We start from the raw sequence: 11,515 nt of genomic DNA, 5'->3' as shown, positions 1-11,515 counted from the left end.
CTAAACCATGCCTCCCCCCCCCCCCCGCCCCCTGCTTGGAGTGAGGAGAGGTGAGGGGTGCTTAGAGAGTGTTCACGTAGCTTTGACGTTGACTGTTCAGGTACAAAGGTGAAGGAGAAGAGAATAGGCGTGACTTCTTTGTTTTGTTTGGTGTTTTTTTGGGTTTTGGTTTTTTGGGGGCGATAGGGGTTTTACGTGCGCATTTCGGTGAGGCCTCGGGGACTCTGGAGGGAAGTGGGGGGTATGCTAATTGCTGTTTTACGAACGAACGGGGAGCTGAAGTAGCTGGGACATAGTCACACAGCTAAATAGGAATCCGGGCCATGGGCAGAACCCGGTCCTTCCCCTTCCTCTGCGGGGCAAGGTCACGGAGCGGGCAAGGTCACGGAGCGGGCAAGGTCACAGAGTGCTTGCAAGGGCGCTTCTCTCCGCTCTGCAGAGTTTGCTAACTCAGGAGGCTACACCTCCAGTCCTTAAAAGCTTTGCAGAAAGCCCGGCTTAGAACCAGCCTCTGAGCCCCCCACCCGCACCCCTGGGGGGAAATCAGCCCCCCAACTCTGAGAGCTAGGGCTTGCTTTGGTTCTAAAGCTGCACCATCGTGGGGGCGGGTGGGGGGTGCCTGGCCGGCTGGGTCAGCGGAGCACGCGACTCCTGATCTCGGGGTTGTGACTCGGAGCCCCACCTTGGGTGTAGAGATGACTTAAAAATAAAATCTTAGCAACAAAAAAAAAGTTGCACCGTTCTCTCGGATCGGCCTTGCTTCCCGAGCCTGTAGCAAAGGGACTTTTTTTTTGGCTGTGAAGAAATCCACCTTCCGAGGCAGCTCTGTTCCTCTGCCTTCCAACAGGAGGAAGTTGGCCGAGGGGAGCCCCAGGGACCCCTGGAGTAGCCTCCACCCCAAGGGGGCTCTCGGGATGAGCCCCCAGGCAACAGTTTAAATAGCCTTCTTCCCTGCTACTGCCCGACCTGGGGTTTTGGCAGAGTTTGGGCAGCGGCCGTGGGTGCGCACAGGTGCCCTGGAGACCCCTGGGGTCTGCTGAGCGGGGCCAAGAGCCCGGTGTCCCCTGGGACCTCCCACCCTTCCCACTTCCCATGTCAGGTGGTGCCCACAGGACACGCGGGTCTTCGTTTCTGCTTTTTGTTTTTTCTTAATGCAAATGGGGTGAAAATGTCATTGTGTTCCCCAAATACACGAAGAAGCAGCCGCTTCACGGCAGGCTTCCGGGGACGGGGGGGGGGGGGGGGGGAGGTGTCCCTGCATCTCCCGGCCACGTGGTCCCCAGCTCCGCCTCATGGGCTCCGGGGTGACCTGTGAGCCCAGCCGACCGCGGGGTGCCCCCCAGGCCCTCCCTGCCTGCCTCTCACCTCGCTGGAGCCTCAGGCCCCCTCGAAGTTCCCAGAGCATCACCCAGGACCGTTGTCCCCCAGGTTTTCTTCGCGGCTCCTGCCTCGCTGCCTGGCTTCACTGCCTTCATGAGGACCATCTTTTGAATTCTGTAATCCACCCGCCCCTCGCCTCGTCCCCCTAACCCGGCTCGCCACATTCCTTCAAAACACCGTCAACCTGACACCCCCTGTCGTGCGGCTGTTTCCCTGCTGGATTGAGGGGGGGGTGCAGAACAGCGCCCACTCTTGATGGGCACGGAGCAAAGCGTTGCTGCAAAACAAACAAACAAACAGTGAATGAAGGAGGGAAGGACCCAGTTTGCTTTACAGTAGCGACCTCTGGACGTGGCGCCTGGACGTCACCCTTTATTCTGCAGCGCGGGGCCGTCATCATTGACCCGTGCACCCCTTTGCCTGTTCCTGTCTTCCCATCGGGATTAAATCCTCTGAAAGCAGCATCCCCCTCGCAGAGCCGGTGGGCCGGAGACCCTGCGTGCAGTGGGTGCCCCGGGGTCCCTCCCGCTGCTGAAGGACAACAGGTCCTCCAACAGGGACAGGGCTTCTCACCTGGAGAGGGGGTGACCGCCTGCAGGGGGGGGGGGCGCTCATCTACATGTGTCTGCGCGATGCTCTGTGTAACCGCCTTTCCCAGCGGGAGTTCAGAACCACAGTTTGCAGCCCTGCCCTCCCTTCTGGCTCCTGGAGCTTGGCGCGCAGGGGAATCAGAGAAGGCCTTTCTTACATCACCCCCCGCCCCCCGCACCTGGGCAGGGGCAGGGTGGGTCCACAGCCAAGACGAGGGTGCTCACAGCAGCTCCTGGGGCTGGGCAGGGCTTGCAAGGCCAGCCAGAGGGCAAAGGGGCCACTCTGGGGCCCCTGGAGAAGCGGAAGAGCCTGGCCCCTGTCCCTGGCCACACTGGGCCTGGGAGAGTGGGCACAGAGGGGACTGGCCCCTGAGACCCCGCAGGGCTGGCCCTGAAGCACAGAGGGCAGACGTCCGCCCTGGGGTGGGGGGTGCTCCTGGGGGGACCATCTCCACCCCCCCCCCGCCCCCCAAGGCCGGTCTCCAGGAGGCCAGGTCGCAGGGTGGAGCTTCTGGCCACAGAGAGGGTGGTGATGGAGGCCCCAGATACCGGGCCTTCCTTCCTCTTTCTGGGAAAAGAGCAGAGCGGGCCGCCCTGTAGGCCCTGGGAACCTGCCCAAAGTCCTCCACACCCCCCTCCCTGCACCTGAGTGACTGGGCAAGGGCAAGGAGCCCCAGATCCCAGGAAAGCTGGGGGAGGGGAAGGGAGGCAGGGAGGAAGTGTCCGTTCAGCCTCAGCCTGCAACCTCAGCCCTGCCCCCCCCCCCCCCCCCCACCGCTCCGTGCCGGCTACAGAGTGGAGGTGAGCAGTGTCCCAGGAAGCTTTGGAGGAGATCCTGTCCACCTGCCCGGGGAAATTCTGTCTCCCTTCATGCCTGGCAGGCCCTTGGAGGGAGGCCTCCTTGGGGGCCCCCCGCCCCACCCAAGGCGGGTGGGGAACACTTTTCCCCAGAGCCACCCGGCAGGTGTGGGGCTGCGGGCAGGCACCTGTTCGCTCCAAGCCTGGCTGGGAAGGTGTCTGGGTGGGGGCCGGGCTAGGGAAGGGGGGCATTGGGTGTCCCCCAAATCCTCGGCAGGGTGAACCAACCGGGGCAGGAGCCCCCGCCTGCGAGCGGCCCTGCTGTACCTGGACAGGTGCGCTGGCCCAGCTCTTCAGTTGGCAGAGGGCCAGCAGAGAGGAGTGGGGGTGGGGAGCAGGTGGGAGACAGCTGAGGGGAGGGGCTGGGCCCTGGAGGCAGAAGCTGGCACCCCACCCCATTCCGTCATTACCTCTGTCATTACGGGAAGGGACGAGGGCCTCCTGGGGTCTCAGCGGCGCTGCCTGCTGGTAAGTCCCTTCCCCAGTGGCCCCTCCACCTCCCACAGGCCCGCTGTGCCCTGCCCACCACCGGGGCCCCATCCCCAGCTCCTGGTACAGGCGGCCTCTGTGCCACAGGGGTGGGTGGGGTGGGCATCCACGCCCCACTGGCTCTGCCCTCTTCTGGGGGCCTCCTCCGTGCCCCGGTGCTAAGCACCACGGGGGGAGAAACACAGACCCCTGTTGGGGGAGGGGGGCTGGGGCGCGGGGCACTGAGCAGGCAGGAAATCTGTTTCCATCTGACCACAGATCTGAAGTCTCTGAGCACCTCAAGAAAGGTTCAATACCGTGTCCCGGGCGCTTGGGCCAGGCCGAGAAGCAGAGTTTTCACGGAAATCAGCTCAGCAGAGAGCAGGGGTACGGAGGCTTCCTTCTCAACCCTCCTTCCCCGGGGGGAAGGAAGCGCGTATGTTAGATGCCACAGCTCCCCTCTTGGCAACGAGCTCTCCTTTCCAAGTTGCCATCAGCCTCCAAACACCTCATCCTGGGACAGAAGCGGGCCTCAGGCCCCTCCTCCCCCAGCCAGGTCTTGGGGTCCCCTCCCCACACCAGCTCCCGATGTCGGGCTAATGGAGAGGGCAGGCCGACCCCGGCAGGGACCCGGGGACCCAGCGGCCAGTTCTGGGCTCGGCTGTCCAGCTGTCGGAGCGAGTCCGGGCGTCCCAGCGGAAGGGTGTGCTGAGGTCGCTATAACAGACTGCCGCGAGCCGGGGGGCTGACAACAAGAGAAATTTATTCTGTCCCGGTTCTGGAGGCCAGGGATCCGAAGTGAAGGTGTGGGCGGGGCCGGGCTCCCTCCTTGCCCCTTCCAGCTCCTTCCAGGTCCTGGAGCATCAGTCTGTCCCTGGGCTTGTGGCCTTGTCCCTGAAAGTCTCCACCCTCACGTGGCTCCTCCTCTGGGTCTGTGCCTCAGATCTCCCCCTCCTTTCTCTTACAGGGGACACCACTGGAGAGTCCCGGATGACTCCCGTGAGATCCTTAGCTTAATTACACCGGCAAAGACTCTGTTTCCAAACAAGGCCTCAGTCACAGGTTCTGGGGTTTAAGAGACGGTCCTGGGGCGCCTGGGGGGGCTCAGTGGGTTAAGCGTCCAGCTTCGGCTCAGGTCATGATCTCGCAGTTCGTGAGTTCGAGCCCCGCGTCGGGCTCTGTACTGACGGCTCAGAGCCTGGAGCCCGCTTCGGATTCTGTGTCTCCCTCTCTCTGCCCCTCCCCTGCTCGTGCTCTGTCTCTATCTCAAAAATAAACATTAAAAAACTTTTTTTTTAGGGGCGCCTGGGTGGCTCAGGCGGTTGGGCATCCGACTTCAGCTCAGGTCATGAACTCACAGCTCGTGAGTTCGAGCCCCGCATCGGGCTCTGTGCCAACAACTCAGAGCCTGGAGCCTGCTTCCGATTCTGTGTCTCCCTTTCTCTCTGCCCCTCCCCTGCTCATACTCTGTCTCTCTCTGTCTCAAAAATAAATAAAAACATCAAAAAACAATTTAAAAAAAAAACAACTTTTTAAAAAAAATTTTTTTTTCAACGTTTTATTTATTTTTGAGACAGAGAGAGACAGAGTATGAACAGGGGAGGGGCAGAGAGAGAGGGAGACACAGAATCGGAAACAGGCTCCAGGCTCTGAGCCATCAGCCCAGAGCCTGATGCGGACCGCGAGATCGTGACCTGGCTGAAGTCGGACGCTTAACCGACTGTGCCACCCAGGCGCCCCAAAACTTTTTTTTTAAAGAGGTGGTCCTATCTTTTGGAGGCCACCATTCACTCGGGGGTTCCCATGGTGGCCTTTTGGGATTCCCTCCACGCACGTGCCCGCAGGGTCCTTCCGCCAAGCGCCTGGGGTCTCGGCCTGGGGTCCGGCTGGTTCGTCCAGCAGGACGGAGCGGGGCTGGGTGCAGAGCGTTCAGCAGCTGGCACTGTTCCGAAGTCCGCTCTCTCCTCTGGGCCCAGCCCTTCCAGCAGCAGGTGTGGCTCTGGGACGAAATTCCAAGCAGAGCCACCTCACAAGCTCCACCTTGAGCTGACAGGGCCGCCACCACCCGCCTGGGTCCCCGAAGGGAGGAGCGCTTCCCGCCACTGGGAGCACCCACCTGGGCCGTCACGTGAGAGAAGAGAAGTGAACTTCTCCACAAGCCACAGCACTGCTGGCTGATTCCTCATTACAGCCACTGAACCCGCCCTGCCCAGGACTGGTGACAAGAAACAGAAACCCATCTCAAACCGGCTTAGGTCAAAAGGAGATTGAAAGGCACATCAAAGCCACTGTGAGACAACAAACCACATCACACTCATCTTGACGACTATTATTTTTGTAATTTTTTTAATGTTTATTTTTGAGAGAGGAGAGGGAGGGAGAGCACGAGCAGGGGAGGGGCAGAGAGAGAGGGAGACGCAGAATGGGAAGCGGGCTCCAGGCTCTGAGCCATCAGCACAGAGCCCGACCTGGGGCTCGAACTCACGGACCGTGAGACCGTGACCTGAGCCGAAGTCGGACGCGTCACCCAGTGAGCCCCCCAAGCGCCCCCCCCCATGATGACGATTATTTTAAAAATTAGGGGTGCCTGGGTGGCTCAGTCAGTTAAGTTTCTGACTCTTGATTTCGACTCAGGTCTCAGGGTTCATGGGATCGAGCCCCACGTCCGTCTGCACTGACAGCATGGAGCCTGCTTGGGATTCTCTCTCTCTCTCTGAGCCTTTCTCTCTCTCAAAATAAATAAACACACTTTATTTATAAATGCACTTTATTTATTTTTATAATTTTTTTAAACGTTTACTTATCTTTGGAGATAGAGAGACAGAATGGGGGAGGGGCAGAGAGAGAGAGGGAGACACAGAATCCCAAGCAGGCTCCAGGCTCCGAGCTGTCGGCACAGAGCCCGACGCGGGGCTCGAACCCACAAAGCGCAGGATCATGACCTGGGCCAAAGTCAGACACTCAACCGACTGAGCCATCCAGGTGCCCCAAATAAACACACTTTAAAAATTAAACAATAAATAAAAATTTGAAAGAGGGATTGAGTTCTCCATCCAGCCCCCTCACTCCCTTCTAACAGATTTATGCATCCATAGCCTTGATTTTGGGCTGTCTGTCCAGGCGGCTGTCACAGAACACCCACCAGAGACTGGGTGGCTTATAAACAGCGGGACGGCGTTTCTCGGTTTTGGAGGCTGGAAGTCCAAGATTGAGGTGCCATCAAGATCGGGTTTGGGGGAGACACAGACACTGGGGTCACGGCACCATGTGACTTGCTTTGACCGGGGACGTGCACTGAGTAGAGGCTGAAACGTGCTAGTACAACCCAATGAGCTCCCACGTACTGCTGAGATGGTCCGGAAGAAGCACACACCGGGGACACGATGGGTAGCCCGCTGGTCCAAGGAGGCTAATAAAACATATGAAGCAAACCCGGACCCAGTTCACAGCCCAGGCTGGATCTGCTGAACCCCAGCAAACCCACGGACATGAGAGCCAAACTCAATTCTTACCGCTAAAGGCCATTCAGATTTAGAGACCGTTATGTGGCCCAATGATGACAATGGCTGGTTGATGCAGGGAGTTTCTCCCGGAACCCAAGCGAAGCCACTAGTCAGTATTGGGACCGACAGAGGTGCTCCCTGGTGAAGCTAAGCAGAAAAGGAGTTGACGGGGCGTTGGTGAGCACAGAACGGCCTGAAGAGTCTAGCACTGCCTTCTATCTGACCCACACGCTGTCGGATGGAGAACGATCCTAAACCACTCTTCCCCTTGGCATCTTGCCTCCAAACTCCCAAGATCCCTTAGACCCAGAGCATTCCGGACAGGGTTCCTCCTCTCCTCCCGGGCCACGTGCCGCCTGCCCCCGGGCCCTACGCGCCTAGCTTCAGCACCTCGAGGAAGGCCAGCTTCTCTTCCCCAGCTGCCGAAGCCCTTGATGAGGCGGCCACAGGCTTCCACCGTAACCGCCAGGTGGAGGGCAGGGAGGGGCAGCCCCCAGAGGCCAGGAGGAGCAGGAGGCAGGAGACAACACCGCAGACAACACTACAGACAACACCGCAAAGCGGAGTCTGGTAGGTGTGGGTTCAAGCCTCAGCACCAACATTCACCAACTTGGTGACTTGGGATAGTTGCCTAAGTAAGTCAGCTGTGCAAATGTTCCGTCTTCTGGGACTGCCCGGATGTATCAGAGTCCACGGCACCGTAGTAAATGTTCAAGAAAAACAAACAGCGATGCGGACAGCGGCCCTCGAAAGAAAGCTGAAGGGACGGGGAGGGCTGCCCAGTAGGAGCCGCGGGTGTGAGCACAGGGACGCACACAGAGCCGGCGGCACTGGGCTCTGTATCGCCCGCCCCCACAACCTCCGCCCGCGCCTCCTGCTTGTGAAACCCAACCGAAGGCACAGGAAGAGGGAGTCCGTTGACGTGGCCCCCACAGGGCAGCCTGTCCCGGCACAGAAGGACAATGAGACATCTGGAAGGGGGCCATCCAAGTTCCCCCGGGGGGCTGCCTGGGCGAGAGCCAGCTCACTGTGCTTCCCGAACAACCTCACCCAGGTCTGGGGTCCTGTCCACTCCTCTGCCCCCTGTCCCCAGGTCCATGAGTCACTCCGCTCCATCGCCCCTCCCTCCTCTCCACCTGTGGCAGCTGCCACAGTCTCCCCGCCCGCCAGTGCTGTGGTTCAGCCCAGGCTCCGTCATGGCTCAGCTGAACCAAGAGCCATGGCTCCTACTCACACAGCAGGACGTCTCTGATCCCCAGGCCATGCCCACAGCTGCGGGGCTGGGGCTCCTAAGGCAGCTCTCCTGGTGTCTCTTTGCGTCCACTGGTGCCCAGCGGCCACGCAGGCAGGGGCTGACCCTTGGGCAGGCCTCCCCCCTTCCCTCCCTCCTCCCTCCTTTCCTTCCTTCCTTCCATAAGCCCTTGGCTATATCAGGTTCTGCACTGAGGCCCTGTGGACCCACCAGAGAACAAGTACACCCCCCACCCTCGCACGGTCTACACAGGCTTGTCAGGAGGACCAAGTGAATCCATATATGTGCCAGGGCCTGGCCCGGAATGAAAGGTATAGAAATGTGTGCTGTCCTTATGAATCACTAGCACCCACCTAGCAAGCCAACCCTGTCCAGGCTAGCGCACCTCTGCCTGCCTGGGTCCCACCGTCTGACCTGACCCCGGCCTGGGGCCCGGGCACCATAGGATCGCTGCATGGAGAGAGGTCCACAGAGTCCAGAACCAGCCCCGGGACAGGTCCCCCGTGGTGGGGTGCCTCTCCCCTCGGGGGTCCTGGGCCCTGCCCAGAGCCTGGCCCCAGGACAGGAGTCCAACGTGCTAGGGAACGCACTCCCAACAGTGGACAGACCCCATCCGTGCTCCTTGCAGGGAGGGCAGCCCTCCCTTGCCTCTTGGGAGATAAACGGAGCAGAGCTAGGGCTGGGGCACAGAACCTTGCAGCAGGATGCCAGGGGTGCCCGGAAGCCGGGGTTCAGCCACCAGCTCCTTTCGGGGGGGGGGGGAAGGGGCCAGCTCTCCCAGGCAAAGGCTGAGCCCTGGTCATGCTGAGGGAACCCTGGGTGCAAATTAAATGTCTAGTTGTGGGCCCTAGTCGGCAGGCAGCCCGCACAGGCGGTGAGCCTTCCCTTTATCATCTGCAGCAAAGCATTTACAGTCAATAAACGGGCTAATTAATTCTCTTCAAAGACCTCTCAATTATTCATCTAGGGCTGCAGAGAGAACAATTAGAGCACCTCCACGCTCAAGGCTCTGGAAGCGGAGGCTAGGCTGAGCCACAGAGCTCAACCCCTGGGCTGCACAGCCTGGCCGTCCCCAGGGGCCCCCTCCCCCAACAGAGGCAGGCAGGCCTTGTCCCGGGGGCCCAGCGGGGAAAAGAACCCCTCTTCTCCCCCAAACTGGCAAGGAGCTGGGATCTTTAGCCTCATTCCTCAGGGGAGGAAGCGGAGACCCTAAGCTGTCAGTGACTTTCGTCCAACACCAGCAGCCCATCAGAGCGGACTTGTGGACACCAAGCCAGGCTGTGGGCGTGCGGCCTCGCCGGAGGGGCAGCAGGTGACCCTGCGGGACCTGAGCGGAGCCTCTCTGCCTCTAGGAAAGCATTGTGGGGGGAGGAGGGGCAGAGGCCAGGGAGGGGCGAGCTGAGGCCGCCAGAAACTGCAGGCCAGGCTGGGTAGATCTGATACCCAGTCACCCTTGTTGGGCTGGAGTCCCCGAGGCGAGGCGCTCGGCTTGCACTCTGGTGGCGCTAAAGCCGCCTGGGTGCCCCAGCCATGCTGCTCCAAGGCGGGGCCTTCAGCTGAGAGCCCGGTTCCCTTCTCCTTTCCAGCGGCCCGGACTTGCTCCAGTGGCTGGAGGCGGCCTTGAGGGAGAGGGCAGCGGGCCTATCCCCCCTGTCTACCTTCTCCAGGCCCCTCGTGGTCGGCCCTCAGTCCCCGGACTCCCCCAAACAGCATCGCCGGCAAGCTGAGGGTTAACTCCCGGGAGCTCCCAGACCGCGCGGAGTGGGGGGTGGGGGGCCGGGGGGCGTGCCTGTCGGGAAGTATGGATTTCTGCAGTGGTTTTACTGGAAAAGCTGTAGCTGAAGGTGGGAGGGGGTCACCATGGCAACTTCTGGCTATGGGAACAGGTTGGCTGTTGGGAACCAATTCTTCCAGGGGCCCAGGGGGCCCGTCTGGCGCTTGGCACCCGGGGGTAGGGTGGGGGGGGGGGGGCAGGGCTGCCTCGCGGGGGTCCTCGCCTCCTTGGGGAGGCACAAAGACCCTCCCCAACCTGGAATTACCGACTTCCCCGCCTCCCTCCAACCTCTCCCCAGGGCCTGGTCCCTCATCAGCCGCCCACCCCCCACCCTTGTTGAAGCGCCCCCCACACCCAACTGTTAATCGATGAACCAATTACCAAGCGGCCGCCGGGGAGCTCGCGGGAACCTCCCTCTTAAAGCTTTGCGTTGGGAGAGGCCGACTCCGTGGCCGGGACTGAAATTCAGGGAATGCCATGAATCTCGAGGCTTCCTCTCCCAGGCCCTGCCCCACCGGCCCTGCCCCACGGAGGGAGCCTAGGATTGCAGGGGACCGAGCCCCCACTCCCACTGGTCCCGACTGGGAAGTTCGAGGAAATCCTCCCTCCCCCACCCCCACCCCGGGCGAGGGACACGGGGACTCCGCAAGCCTGAGACCCGGGTTGGGGGCGGAAGTCCCGAGGCACAGAAGGTGCACCCCTAAATCCTGAAGACCCCTGCCGCTCCCGTCCCAGTGGGATTCCGGGAGCCCCAGGCCTGCCCTCCCGTCCAGCCGTCTGCTTCGCCCTGTCCTGCAAAAAAGATCGAGCCCCCGGCCCCCGAGGGCCTCCTGGGTGTCGGCAAGACCCCAGTGCCCCGCAGGACTTCAGGCCAGGGAGTGCTGGAGGGAGGGTCGGGAGCTCCCAGGCCCTCGGGCTCGGGTTCCTAGCCACCCCCCACCAGGGGCTGCGGGGGGGGGGGGGGAGGGTTAGCCTCTAAGTTCCCCCCTCCTCGCCCCCCGCCCCCCCCCCCCAGCAAATCCTTCAGTCACTGGGTGGGCGGGTGCGAGGGGGAGGGGTGTGCCCGGGAGGCGCTTCCAGGAATCTCCAGTGGCGCTGCCCAAACGGCCAGGAAGAGGGCATCTGCAGCTGGCGGGGCCCTAGGGGACCAAATGAGACGGGGGGGGGGGGGGGGGGGGGTGCTCCACCCACTACCCTCCCCCAGCTAAAGGGAGGACCACCCGCCTGAGTCCACGTGGGCACCGATCTGCTGGAGGTCCTTAGACGTGTGGTTCCTCTGAACCTCAGTTTCCTCATCTGCAAAATGGGCAGGATAAGACCACTCAGGTCTCCACGGGGTGGTGAGCGCCGAATGAGACCACTAATGCCCCAGAGTGTTAATAGGTGCGGGATTCCTAGATCCCGCCCGGTTCTCTCCTCTTCCCACCCCCCACCAGAAAAGAGCTGGGCCCCTCCCTGAGGCATCCTGGGTTTTGCCGAGGGCTGTGGCTCCCCACCGTCGTTTGCGACCACCGGGGAAGCACCCCGGCGAACTGGCCTCTGTGAGCGCCCCCTGCCGGCCGGGTCCGCGCAGGCCGGAGCCCGGGTCAACCCTCCCCAGGTGTCGTCTCCCGCAGGCCCGCCACGCACCTACGGTTTCCCAACGCCCCGCGGTGACCCGAAAGAGTTAAATGGACCGCGGATGGGGTCG

The sequence above is a fragment of the Prionailurus bengalensis genome, chromosome E1, assembly GCF_016509475.1.
Source record: "Prionailurus bengalensis isolate Pbe53 chromosome E1, Fcat_Pben_1.1_paternal_pri, whole genome shotgun sequence".
Lineage (NCBI taxonomy): Eukaryota > Metazoa > Chordata > Mammalia > Carnivora > Felidae > Prionailurus > Prionailurus bengalensis.
This window is presented reverse-complemented; position numbering follows the sequence as displayed.